Raw genomic sequence first — 11961 nt, 5'->3', positions numbered from 1 at the left:
CTTTCTTCCTACCCTTCCATCAGCTTGGGAGGGAAAAGCCAGGTAAACTCTGGAATCTTCCCACCTGGGAGGACCTTAGGGTCCCCGAGTCACAGAACCGTGGTGCGGGGAGGCTCCTGAGAGACCAGATAAGCCAGACCTCTCAGGGCAGAGATGACGCACCTAAGCTCAGGGAAAGAACCAGACTTGCCCAAGATTGCCAAAGTCAGTGATAGGCTGGGATCAGAATGTACCTGTTCTCTTGGTCTCATGTCAACACATTTTGCTAAGTTACTCGTTGCCTGGAGGGTGGTTAGTTTAGGAAACGGAGAGAAGGGATGGGACAGTGAAGGGGGGATAGGGAGGTGCTGACCTTGCTTTCTGAAAGCCCTCGTGGGGAGTTGATCATTTTCATCTGACGTCAGGCAAATAATGGCCACGGAAAGCAAATATTATGAGAGTAAATGTGTAAACATGGAACTGGCAACAGTTTCAGTGTCAGAAACAGGCCGAGAGCTCCAGGCTCTAGCAGACCGGCCCCTTGATGCTGCCTCTTACAAAACGCTGGGGACGTGAGATCCGTCAGTGAAGCTACAGCAGGGCTGGGGGGCAGGTTCTGGGAAAACCGAGAAGAAGCTTGCCCAGGGGTTAAAAGAGAATGTATAGGAATGCAGGAAGGAAAGAAAGCAGTCGGGATCTCCCCGGCAGTCCAGTGGTTAAGACTTCCGCTTCCAATGCAGGGGCTACAGGTTCGATCCCTGTTCAGGGAGCTAGGAGCCCACATGCCTCAGGGCCAAAAAAACAAAACGTAAAACAGAAGCAAGGTTGTAACAAATTCAATAAACACTTTAGAAATTGCCCCCATCAAAGAAAAAGAAAACTGCCAGCTACTGAGGACCCAGACGCAACTGAGCACTTCATAGAGATTTATGTTTAACTTTCCCAGGAGCCCTAAGGGACAGGCATTGTCATCCCCCTTTTGCAGATGAGGATGCCGACTCAAAGAAGTTAAATAATTTGTGCCCAGCCATACAAATAGGATGCAGAGAAGTAGGGTTTTGACCTCAGCTCTGTCTACCCCAGTCTGTTTCAAAATCTGGACTGGGAACCTCCCTTTATCAGAATCACTAGGAACACTTGTCAAAAAGGAGTTACGCAGGCCTCGCCCCAGAGCTACTGAATGGCAGCCTTGAGGTGGGCCTGAGCGTGTGCTTCTAAGAAGCTCCCAAGAAAGGGGGAGGAATCTGTGCAGCTAAGACCTGGGAGCCCCGCTCAGTGGCAGGAGCTGGCCCCCTTTTTGGTAAATGGATAGATGATAAGTGTTTTAGACTCTGCAGGCCTTCCAGTCTCTGTTGTAACTGCCCAACTCTGCTGCTGTCACGTAAAAGAAGCCGCAGACAATACACATGTGACGTGTGACTGTGTTCCTATAAAACTTTATTTACCAAAGCAAGTGGTGGGCCAGATTTGACCCTTGGGGTTTTGCCGTCCCTTGCTTAGTACACCACATGCAAAGCACCCTCATAGCCTGTCTCTCTTGTTGTTTCCCTAGCGGCCCTGAGAGGAGGGTATGATTATCTCCATGCTGCAGATGGGAAAACTGAGGCCCAGGGAGGTTAGACAGCCATGGTCACACTGAGAGTGCGTAGCAGGGCTGAGGTTAGAACCAGACCTCCTGATTCCCAGTCCAATGCTGCTGAAAACTATGATGCCTGATAAGGGAGCCTGGGCCCCAGGGAGTGTTATGATTTAATGAAAGCAGCCACCATTCATTAAGTACTTACTGTGTGCCAGGCGGAGTCATTAGCTCACATAAGCTGCTACCCAGATGTTGAATGTCATTGTCCCTGTCACAAGGGGCCATCACAACCTCCCTGGGAGGTGGGAAGGCATCTGTGATGTATCAAAGCCAGCTTATCTCGAGTGCCCCATACACCTGATGTGCTGCAGCTGGACAACGGGAAGATGGGAGCTGCTGACAAGATGTATTTGCCTTTTCATTCTTGAGTCTGCGCACACAACTGCTCTCAAACAAACATCAAATAGACATGTGGTCACTTCAGTGACCTCCTTGTCACAAGTACAAGAACACAAACTCCAAGGCATGGAACGTCTTGTCTGATTTGTATGAGATGTCCCCACTGAGATCAGGAACTAGGAAATGCCAGGTACCGGGGAAAGAATGCTGGGCTTCTAGTTGGCCTGGATTCCACACCACTCTCTGCCCCGGGTCTGCTGGATGACCTTAGGTGTCACTTTACTAGTTTATAAGTGAGTGTCACTCTCTGGATGCATACAATAGGGGGAGAAGAGAGGTGCTCAATTGTTTAAGCCATTGGCTCATTCATCCATTTGCTTACCATGTATTAATATTAAGTACCTACTATGTGCCAAGCACAACTAAGATCATTTTGATTTAAACTTCCAAAGATTTGAGATTCAGTCCTTCCTGAACAGGAGTTAGTCCATGAATGATAGATAGGTCCTTCAGGTCAAGAACATCTTGGGCTAGGATTTCTCTCTTTGTAAAAAGTTTCTCTCTCTCCGCATAAGGTAGGTCTTGGCAAGAATGTAGAGCTAGCACTACCCACCAATCCATTTAGCAATCCAACCTTCAGTCCATCCATCTTTCTATCCACCCATCTTTCTGCCTATTCACCTCTATCTGCAACTTTCCATGCAGTCATCCATATGCCTCGATCCATCCATTTATCCATCCAAGTACATGTTGAGCACTGACCACATGCCGGTGCAGGACTGCTACCCCCTCATCCCCAGGAAGTCCCCACTGTAGTATGCACAATGGCCTGGGGTTTGAGGCAGAGGTGGTAGAAAGCTTAGAGCCTGGATAGCAATAATTCTTTATGCTCAGAATCCAGGGGATTTCTGGAATGACTTCAGGTACTTGAAGAGTGTATAGGGCCAGAGACTGATCTGCTCAGGCCGCCCGCACCTTTCCATCCAGACAAGGACGCTCTCCTGGTTTGCGCTGGCCTCTGTCACTCTGAGAACACTGGAAGCCCCAGCCCCGGGCCTGTGCGTGCTAAAAACGGTCCTGAGTGAATGGGCAGAGTGCGATACATCCATTCAAGGGAATACTGTCCAGCCATGAAAAAGGAATGAGTTATCTACGCATCCTGCAACACAGATGAACCTTGAAAACAGATATAAAAGACCACATATCGCATGATTCCCATTTATGTGAAATGTCCGGAACAGGCAAATCCACAGAGACAACAAACAGATTCGTGGTTTTCAGGGGCTGAGCCAGAGGAATGAAGACTGACGGCTAACGGGTACAGGGTTTCTTTCAGGGGGAGGGGGTGATGAAATGTTCTGGAGTTAGTGGTGATGGTTGCACAACCCTGGGACTATAATAAAAACGATCGGATTGTATACTTTAAGAGGGTAAACTTTATGGGATGTGAATCATTTTTAAAAGATTTTAGATTTATTAGAAAACATGAAACATTTCAAAACAATACTCCCCTGTGTTATCTCCTAGGCTCCTCCCAACTTCCGGTCACGCAGCCACTGGGGCCGGCCGCGCCGATGCCGTTTTTCTCAGCAGAGAACCTGGGAGCTCAGGGCTGGTGAGGGGCTGTCAGGACTGCGTTGCTAATTGGTGCCAGGGGAGCGATGGGAGGCGGAGTTGGACTCCTGGCCGAGGGCCGTTTCCTCCTCCCTTCTCCTTCTGGCTCTGCCGGGTCTTCATGGCTGCGGGCGGGCCTTCTCTAGTTGCAGCAGGCGGGCTCCTCTCCAATTGCACACAGGCTTCTCTTTGGGGTGGCTTCTCTTGCTGTGGAGCAGAGGCCCTAGGGTGTGCGGGCTTCAGTAGTTCTGAGTTGCCTTGCTCATGTGAGATCTTCTTGGACCGGGGATCGAACCCGTGTCCCCTGCACTGGCGAGTAGATGTTTAACCCACTGAACCACCAGGGAAGTCCCTCAAGAGCGCGTTTCTTCACACCAGGCTGCCTGACGAGTAGACAGTTTCCTAGTGAGCACCACTGCCTGCCCGGCGGTGTCTGCCTCTGTAATGCTGTCCAGGGGTCTCTGCAGTCGGGGACCACACAGCTAGTGGTTGCCATGCCAGGAGTCTTCCTTGGTGCCAGGCACTGGGGAGCCATGACTAGTGTCTTACTTTGTCCTCGGAGACCCCGATCGCGAACCTTTGCTGTTAGCTCCACCCTCCCTTCTCACGAGTGCCTGATGATCCCTGGGGAATCCCTAGTGAACCTACAGTGGTAGGAGGTCACATTCCTCCACTAAGGAAACCAAAGAAATGGACGGGGCGTTGTCACGTCACTTAGGTTGGGCCATGAGCATTGACTGAACGGGTGATGGGAGGGTCCAGGGACTGGCAGGGACATCACTGCAGCTGGGCTGCTCTGGCCTCTGCCCTGTCCTCCATCGTTCCTTGCATTCTGGCCACTCTCTAGACCTAGTCTTTCCACTTCCTGTGGATTCTGTGGGCTCCCACGGTCCTTCCAATAAATCCCTTTGCACTCATGAGAGAAAGAGTCAGTTTCTGTTGTTTGCAACCGTTTCCTCTGACCAGTGTGTTCCTATGAGATAGATCCTCTGATTTTGTCCATTTTACAGATGAGGAAATGGAGGCCCAGAAAGGCAAAGTGACCTGCTCACATTCCCCCAGATAATGAGCGGCAAAGCTGAGATTCAAACCTAATCTCTCTGAGTCCAGAGTCCAGTTGCCGAGCCGCTACAAGAGGGAGGGGACAGCAAGCATTTTCCCTAAGCCAGACCCTGAGCTGGCCAGACCATCTCAACAGCACTATGCAGCAGAGATTCTTCCTATTTTAGAGATATGAACCTGAGGTCAGGGAGATCACTTACTTACAGGTCCTAGAGCTAAGAGGAAAACAGAGGTTTGCAGAATTGAAAGAGGCACGTGTACCCCAATGGTCATTGCAGCACTGTTTGCAATAGCCAAGACGTGGATGCAACCTAGATGCCCATCAGCAGACGAATTGGTAAGAAAGCTGTGGTACATATACCCAATGGAATATTACTCAGTTATTAAAAAGAATGCATTTGAATCAGTTCTAATGAGGTGGATGAAACCGGAGCCTATTATACAGAGTGAAGTAAGCCAGAAAGAAAAACACCAAAACAGCATATAGGCATATATATGGAATTTAGAAAGATGTTAACGATGACCCTATATGCGAGACAGCAAAAGAGACACAGATGTAAAGAACAGACTTTTGGACTCTGGGAGAAGGCAAAGGTGGGATGATTTGAGAGAATAGCATTGAAACATGTATATCACCATTTGTGAAATAGATCACCAGTCAGGTTCGATGCATGCGACAGGGCACTCAGGGTAGGTGTGGGACCACCCAGAGGAGTGGGATGGGGAGGGAGGTGGGAGGGGTTTCAGGATGGGGAACACATGTACACCCATGGCTGATTCATGTCAGTGTATGGCAAAAACCTCTACAATATTGTAAAGTAGTTAGCTTCCAATTAAAATAAATAAATTAAAAAATAATAATAATAATAAATAAAATGGAGGTTTGCCTGATAGAAGATCCTGTGCTGTTTTACAGAGGTGGAAACAGAGACTCAGAGGGTGGATCTTGGCTTTTCCCAGTTACAGAGTTCTGATCTCTGCTCTCCACTCCATCAGCACCTCCCTGCCAAGCCTTGTGAGGCAGAAACCAGGCTCCCATTAACCCATGAGCTCAGGGACTGGAGCAACTTCTGGAAAGAATCCTTCCCTACAGTGTAGATTCCCTAAAAATCAGGGTGTGAAGAAGCCGCAACACGGATCACTCGGTGTATTTCATTTGTGAACAGGCAGTCAGTGGCAGGGCCTTGTTCCTTTTGGGCTGGTCCAGCAGAGCTGTGAGGACGCTCCATCTCAATGGGAGCTGGACCTCCCCCCACCCCCTCCCTGGGGTATCTCTGTGTCTCAGGCTCCAATCCTGATCAAAATGGAACCTGGGCTCCAGGGAGCCTCAGGCAAGACTCTGGGGAGAACCCACTGGGCAGGCCTCGGTGGAGAGAGGCATGGGACCAGGGCAAGGGAAGGAAGAGGCCCCAGGTCCTATCCCTCCAATAGCCCCGGATCCAGCCTTAGCCCAAATCTCCAAGTCATTCCCACACCAGCTCAATTCAGGCTGGACCTCAGCACCCACCTTGAAATTCCTTTCAGCACCAACCCCTGTGCTGAGCACCTCCACACACACCTGCCTTGACTCCAGCCCTGCCCACGGATCAACCCGAAGTCACTTTTCTCCTAAGTCAGGCCTCCACTCCGCTCCAGCTCCGCCACGCCCTGGTACTAACCTCAGCTCCAGCTCGCCCCCAGCCCTGAGGGTGGCCATGTAGACTCCGGCCAAGGGCAGGAGTGTCACCAGAAGGCTTTCCTCTGCCTCAGGGTCTGAAGCAAATGTTTATTAAATACCTACAAGTGCTGGGCCTCCTGGGTGCTGGGGGCCCCTCTGTGAACGTGCACACCGGCTCGGGCACAGGGGACAGGCACCCCTCCCCCATTTCCTCCTTGCCTCCCACACCCCTGCCCCGCTTCCCCCATCCTCCATCCCCCCTTGCCCGCCTCCTTCTGGTTCCTCTTCCGAGCCTCCCTCCTGCCCCAGCCTCCCAGCTTTGAGACCTCCCCTCATTCTCCACCCCACCCATCCTCTGTGCTTCTTCTCCAGAGCCAGGAGGCTCAGGCAATGCTTCTGGGCAGCTGCTTTCTCCCTCTGTGATTTAAACAGGTCTCCTTCCCTCTGAGCCTTGAATAGACTTCACGATGGACAGGGAGAGTGGTAGGGTTGGACAAGCAGGCCTCACCTTTCCACACTCCTGTGACCTTCTAGCCATCCTTGATCTAACGTACAAAGGTTAATATCTGAGTGGCCAGCAGACACTGGTTATCTGGATGGGACTTTGGGGGTCGAGAGGAGGCTCTGGCATCAGCAACCAAACAAGATGGCCTTTTCTCTGTTGGGGTCTGGGGAGCACATATCGTCTCATCAACCTCAACTCAGAGCCAGGCAGTTGAGGAGTCACACCACCCTGGTCCTGTGGCCACTCACTTGCTGATTCTCGCCCATCCATCACTCAGGACCATGTCTCTCAGGGACCTCGTGGTCCAGCCCTGGGCAGTGTCGGGTTCTACTGCCGCCCACCACACCCCCAAACACTGCCCACCGCCCCCCACTGCCCCCCAGCACCTTTCCCAGCCTTAGCCTCTCCAGTCCTCACCTCTGGTCCCGCCCACCTCTCACTCTCCGTCCTGGCATCCTTCGTTCTTTCTGCACTAGTTTTTCAGTCCCTCTAATTGTCATAGGTGCCTCTGTGTTCCTCCATCTCCCTCCGGTCTCATCATGTTGCCCGAGGCATTTTTCTTTTTTGTTATGATTTGTTGGTCTCTGTCTGTCTGTCTTCCTTTCAGTCCTCTTCGCCTGTCACTTACAATCAAAAGAATGTGACGGAACTGAAGCATCAGATCAATGGTGGCTTGGGAAATGTGAAGCATTTTTGCTCTCAGCGCTTAAGAAATTCTTACGATGTTCTCCCCACAGAGTAGATACTTATTATCTGTGTTCAGTCAGCTGGGTGACCTTCTGCACATTGTTCCTCGAGGTTTATAATAAGCTGCATAAGCTGCATAGTATCACCGTATCCTATGAGGAAGGCAGGGTAACCCATTCACGTTCCCCATTTTCTAGATGGGGAAACTGGTGCTCAGAACGGGCAGTGACTTTTCATGGCAGGTCAGAAATTAACCCTCGGTCCACTGCTTTTTTTGGTCACTTTCATTACACTGTGGACTCTAGAACCCACCTCACACACTCAGAAGAACAGTTCCAGTTGGTTGTGGGAGGCACAAGGGCCCCAAAGCTGGATAGTAGGTGAACCTACCCAGCTCTTTGATCTCCAGGTCACTGCTGCTTCTGCAGGAATGTGAGGAGAGGCAATACTTCATCCATCCCCAAGGGGAGGCTTCACGGAGAATACGGAGGAGAGGCTGTTGTTCTTCGAAACCCGGAGAAACGGATCTTCCTTATGCAGAGAAGACCCAGCGGAGAGAGGAAGGCTGGTAGGGGGATGGATAAGAGCCAATGCCTACCTAAGACATCAACACTCAGCTCAGAAAGGGGACCAGTGAGAAAACACAGCCTGACTCAGGACACTAAGTTGGGTCCGACTCTGCAGTCTCGTGGACTGTAGCCCACCAAGCTCCTCTGTCCGTGGGATTCTCCAGGCAAGAATACTGGAGTGGATTGCCATTTCCTTCTCTAGGGGATCTTCCCAATCTGGAAATTAAACCCACGTCTCTTGCTCGGCAGGTGGATTCTTTACCACTGAGCCACCGGGGAAGCCCCATCAGTATCAATAGTCCATGTTATTAACAACGAGCACTTGTCCTGCAGCACATACGTAACAGAGCTTTGGCATCCATCACACTTTGAATGTGTGACCACACACACACACACACACACACACACACACACACACACCCCTTATTTGAGTGCTGGCTGCCCCCTGACCTCTCCAAGTCTCCATCTCTGTTATACAAAGTGGGTATGCTGCCTCACTTCGAAGTGCGGTGGATGCCAAAGCTCTCTGTCACATGTGTGGTGCAGGACAGGTGCTCGTTGTTGATAACACGGACTATTGATACTGATGGGGCTTCCCCGGTGGCTCAGTGGTAAAGAATCCACTTGCCGAGCAAGAGACGTGGGTTCGATCCCTGGTTTAGGAAAATTCCCCAGGAGAAGGAAGTGGCAACCCACTCCAGTATTCTTGCCTGGAGAATCCCAAGGACAGAGGAGGCTGGCGGGGTACAGTCCATGAGATCACAGAGTCAGACATGACTGAGTGACTAACAGCAAACAGCACTGATACTGAATGTCGAGGACATGGCATTTAGAGGTCTCTCTGTTTACCTATTAATTCCACAGTAACTTGAAGTGGTTTGTGAACATCATCCAACTTGAAAAAGCAGTGGGATTTGAATTTGATGTAGTCTACCATCTGGAAAAAAACTTGGCAGCTAATAAACGATTAACATTTATCCAAATAGTCTTGTGTATAATCAGATGTTGCGAAGGTTGTGTGTAACTATCTGGTGGAGGTTGCAAAGATACTACTTGAAATGGGTAACCACTAATAATTGCCAACTTTTTAATTTCACTGAGGCCTTAGCATTTGCCGGGAATAGGTAGGCCCTTTACATGTATTCTTCATCCTCACAACGCAATGGAGTTTTGCCCCCATTTTACAGATGAGGAAGCTGAGGCTCAGAAAGGTGAGGGAACTTGCCCACTCTTGGGTGGTGGATCCAGGATACGAACCCAAGCAGTCTGGCTCCAGAACTCAAATTCTTGACAATCATGCTCTCTTACTGAGCGCTGAGAACTTTCCCTGCATTATGTCATTTCGTCTCCCAAGAATTCTGCTGATCAGAATAACAAGATTCACTGTAGCTAGCAGGAGCAGGACTTTTGCTTCATGGCAGACTTGGTGCAAAGTACAGGACCTGTGTCATTTCATCCTAACAGCTCTGCATGATATCCTAAGTTTATAAATGAGAAAATAGAAGCTCAAAAACAAGATTTAAATCAACTTTAGAATAGTGTTCAAACTCAGCACAGCACCCAAGGCTTAGGGGGCCTCTTGTGGCCTGGCACCTGGCTCCCTCCATAGCCATATCAGCCGCCTCATCCCCGTCACACGTGACTTTCCAGTGCTGTTTGCAGTTCTCTGAGAGAATCCAAGCATTTTATGCTTATCAGTCTTTGCAAACCCTGTTCTCTCTCCAGCTGAGATACTCGGCCTCTCTATATTGCCTAATGCCTACGTGTCCTTCAAGTTGTAACTGTGATGTCACCTCCCCCAGGAAGCTGCCTCTGATTGCTTATGACTCACTAGGTGCCTTTGTTATGTTCTCTGCTCCCTCACCCCCAATACACTGTGTTACAATCACTCTTGGCTGGTCTGCCTTTCCCATTGAACAGGAGGCACCATGAGGGCAGGGATCTGTCACATTCACTATTGCCTCCCTGGTTCCGAACCCATCACCTGACTTCAGGAAATGCTCGAATAATACTTGAGTAAACAAATAAATAAAATGTATCAAAGTAGACAAAACACCTAAGTGCACGGAGTGCTTACTCAGTGCCATGGTTTGCACATGTATCATCTCATTTAATTCTGACAGCAAGCTTAGGAGGTAGAGACTATCATTGTCTCTGTTTTAAAGGTGAGAGACGGAGGCACAGAGAGGTTAATTATTTGCCCAAGATCGCACAGCTGGTACTGGTGGAGCTGGGATTCAAACCCAGGCTGCCCTCCTCCAGTACCCCTATATTATCCTGCTTCCCAGACACCTAAAGAGAAATCAAAGCACTTGCAAAGCAGTCAGTCACAGTATAACGGTCAAGATACAGCTATAGCGGATTACTCAAATGAACAAGTGCCTTGATGAAAAGTGAGCTAAAATAAAACGCTTTCAAATACTCAAAAGTAGGCAAAATAGGGGGGAAAGTGTAGCAGGATCTCCATCCCCCAACATGAAATGCTGATTGCGATGGGGAAGGGTGGAGCTGCAGGTGAGCTGACCTCCAGTGATGCTCTGGATGGTTCCCTGCGAGGAGACAGCAGGACGGCTTGCCGGACCAGACAGGTACGTTCTCACTACCCCGTCTTTCCCCGCCATCCTGACTGGACCCAGCCCTGCGCTGGATGGGCAGCATGGTGAGTGTGGGGGACTCCAACCCCAGCTCCGCCTCAAGGGCACATTCCCAGTGCTCCTACATGTTGCGGGGCTGTTATTGTCTGGTTTGAATTAGATGCTGGGCTCTGCTAACCTTGGGCTCATTAGCGGTTTCATCGCCCAGCCTGGCGCCTGCAAGATGGTAACATTTTATTGTTTCCTTACTTTTTCTCTCTTTCTTGTTTCTGTCACTTTTCTCCCTTTCCTTATTGTTTCAAATTTCCACCTCAGGCCACAAAGATGCAAGGGCTGCCCCTGTTCCTCCAGGACACATTCAAGTCATTGGGACCCCTGGTGCCCAGGCCCCTCACTTCTCTCCAGCAGCCCACCCAGTGCCACAGGTTAAGGCCTCACGGATCCCTCCTCCAGGGTAAGAACTTACAGGGAAGCAGGTCGTGTTATTTACCTGCTCCCTCACCCAATGTCCAACGCACCCTTGCCCCTGCATTTCTCAGGGTGGCAACAATGGTTAGCAGGCATTTCTGGAGTCTCTCTGCCCCTGTGGCCCCCTGCCCCCTCCAATCCAGTTTTGAACGCTGGTCCACAGCTTACTCTTTCCCTTAACAACACAGCCTTTTCTCACCTGCAAAGCGGATGTTGCAAGAGTCTTTGTCTCCTACCACTGACGTTAGGCTGGAAGAAGAGTGAGCGGAAGGTGCTTATCCCAATCCTGACACATCGAAAATGCTTAACAAATAGTGGGTTTTGCTGTTTTCCTGCAGATGTCAGGAGCAGCCGCTGCCGCTTGAGAGCACCTGCCTCGGTGGCTGCAGGGAAATCTAGACAACAAGTCTGGAGAGGCCAGGCATGGAGAGATGCTCAGTAAAGGATATGGTTATTCATCATCATGACCCCATCAGCATCTCTGACTCCTGTTGCTCCTTCCCTGTTATCTCCTATAGCAGGTGATGGGAGTAAACGGGATGAGGAAGAAGGGAAAAGGGCTGGCAGACACAGAGGCACTGGGAACTGCAGAAGACCCCTGAGAAGGGAGATGGGCTTCTTTCGGTGGGGCAGGAGGCATGATATCAGATGGTTGAATTTGGTCCTGGAGGACCCGGAAGGAGAGGAAAGCAGTTGGAAGGAGGAGTTAATTTCTGATGACCAAGATCAGAGCTTGCAGTACAGAATGTGCCTTCTGCCACCTTTGAGTGGACAAGGACTCCCCTCAGGTTCTTGAACCCCTCCCAGCGATCTACCCCTTCCCCGGTGTAGGCCCGTCATCTCAGGCG

At 50.3% G+C, this 11961-nt stretch overlaps 1 long non-coding RNA gene across 1 annotated transcript; it reads left to right on the top strand.

The window, feature by feature from the left end:
* The first annotated feature begins 3505 nt into the window (after positions 1–3505).
* LOC110125507 (uncharacterized) lies at positions 3506–8103 on the top strand. The gene is made up of 3 exons (XR_002310101.2): positions 3506–3572; positions 4840–4970; positions 7892–8103. It is a non-coding gene; the product is annotated as an uncharacterized lncRNA (long non-coding RNA).
* Positions 8104–11961: the final 3858 nt, after the last annotated feature.

The sequence above is a fragment of the Odocoileus virginianus genome, chromosome 30, assembly GCF_023699985.2.
Source record: "Odocoileus virginianus isolate 20LAN1187 ecotype Illinois chromosome 30, Ovbor_1.2, whole genome shotgun sequence".
Taxonomy (NCBI): domain Eukaryota; kingdom Metazoa; phylum Chordata; class Mammalia; order Artiodactyla; family Cervidae; genus Odocoileus; species Odocoileus virginianus.
The sequence above is the reverse complement of the archived record's forward strand: the minus strand, read 5'-3'. Positions and strand labels throughout refer to the sequence as shown.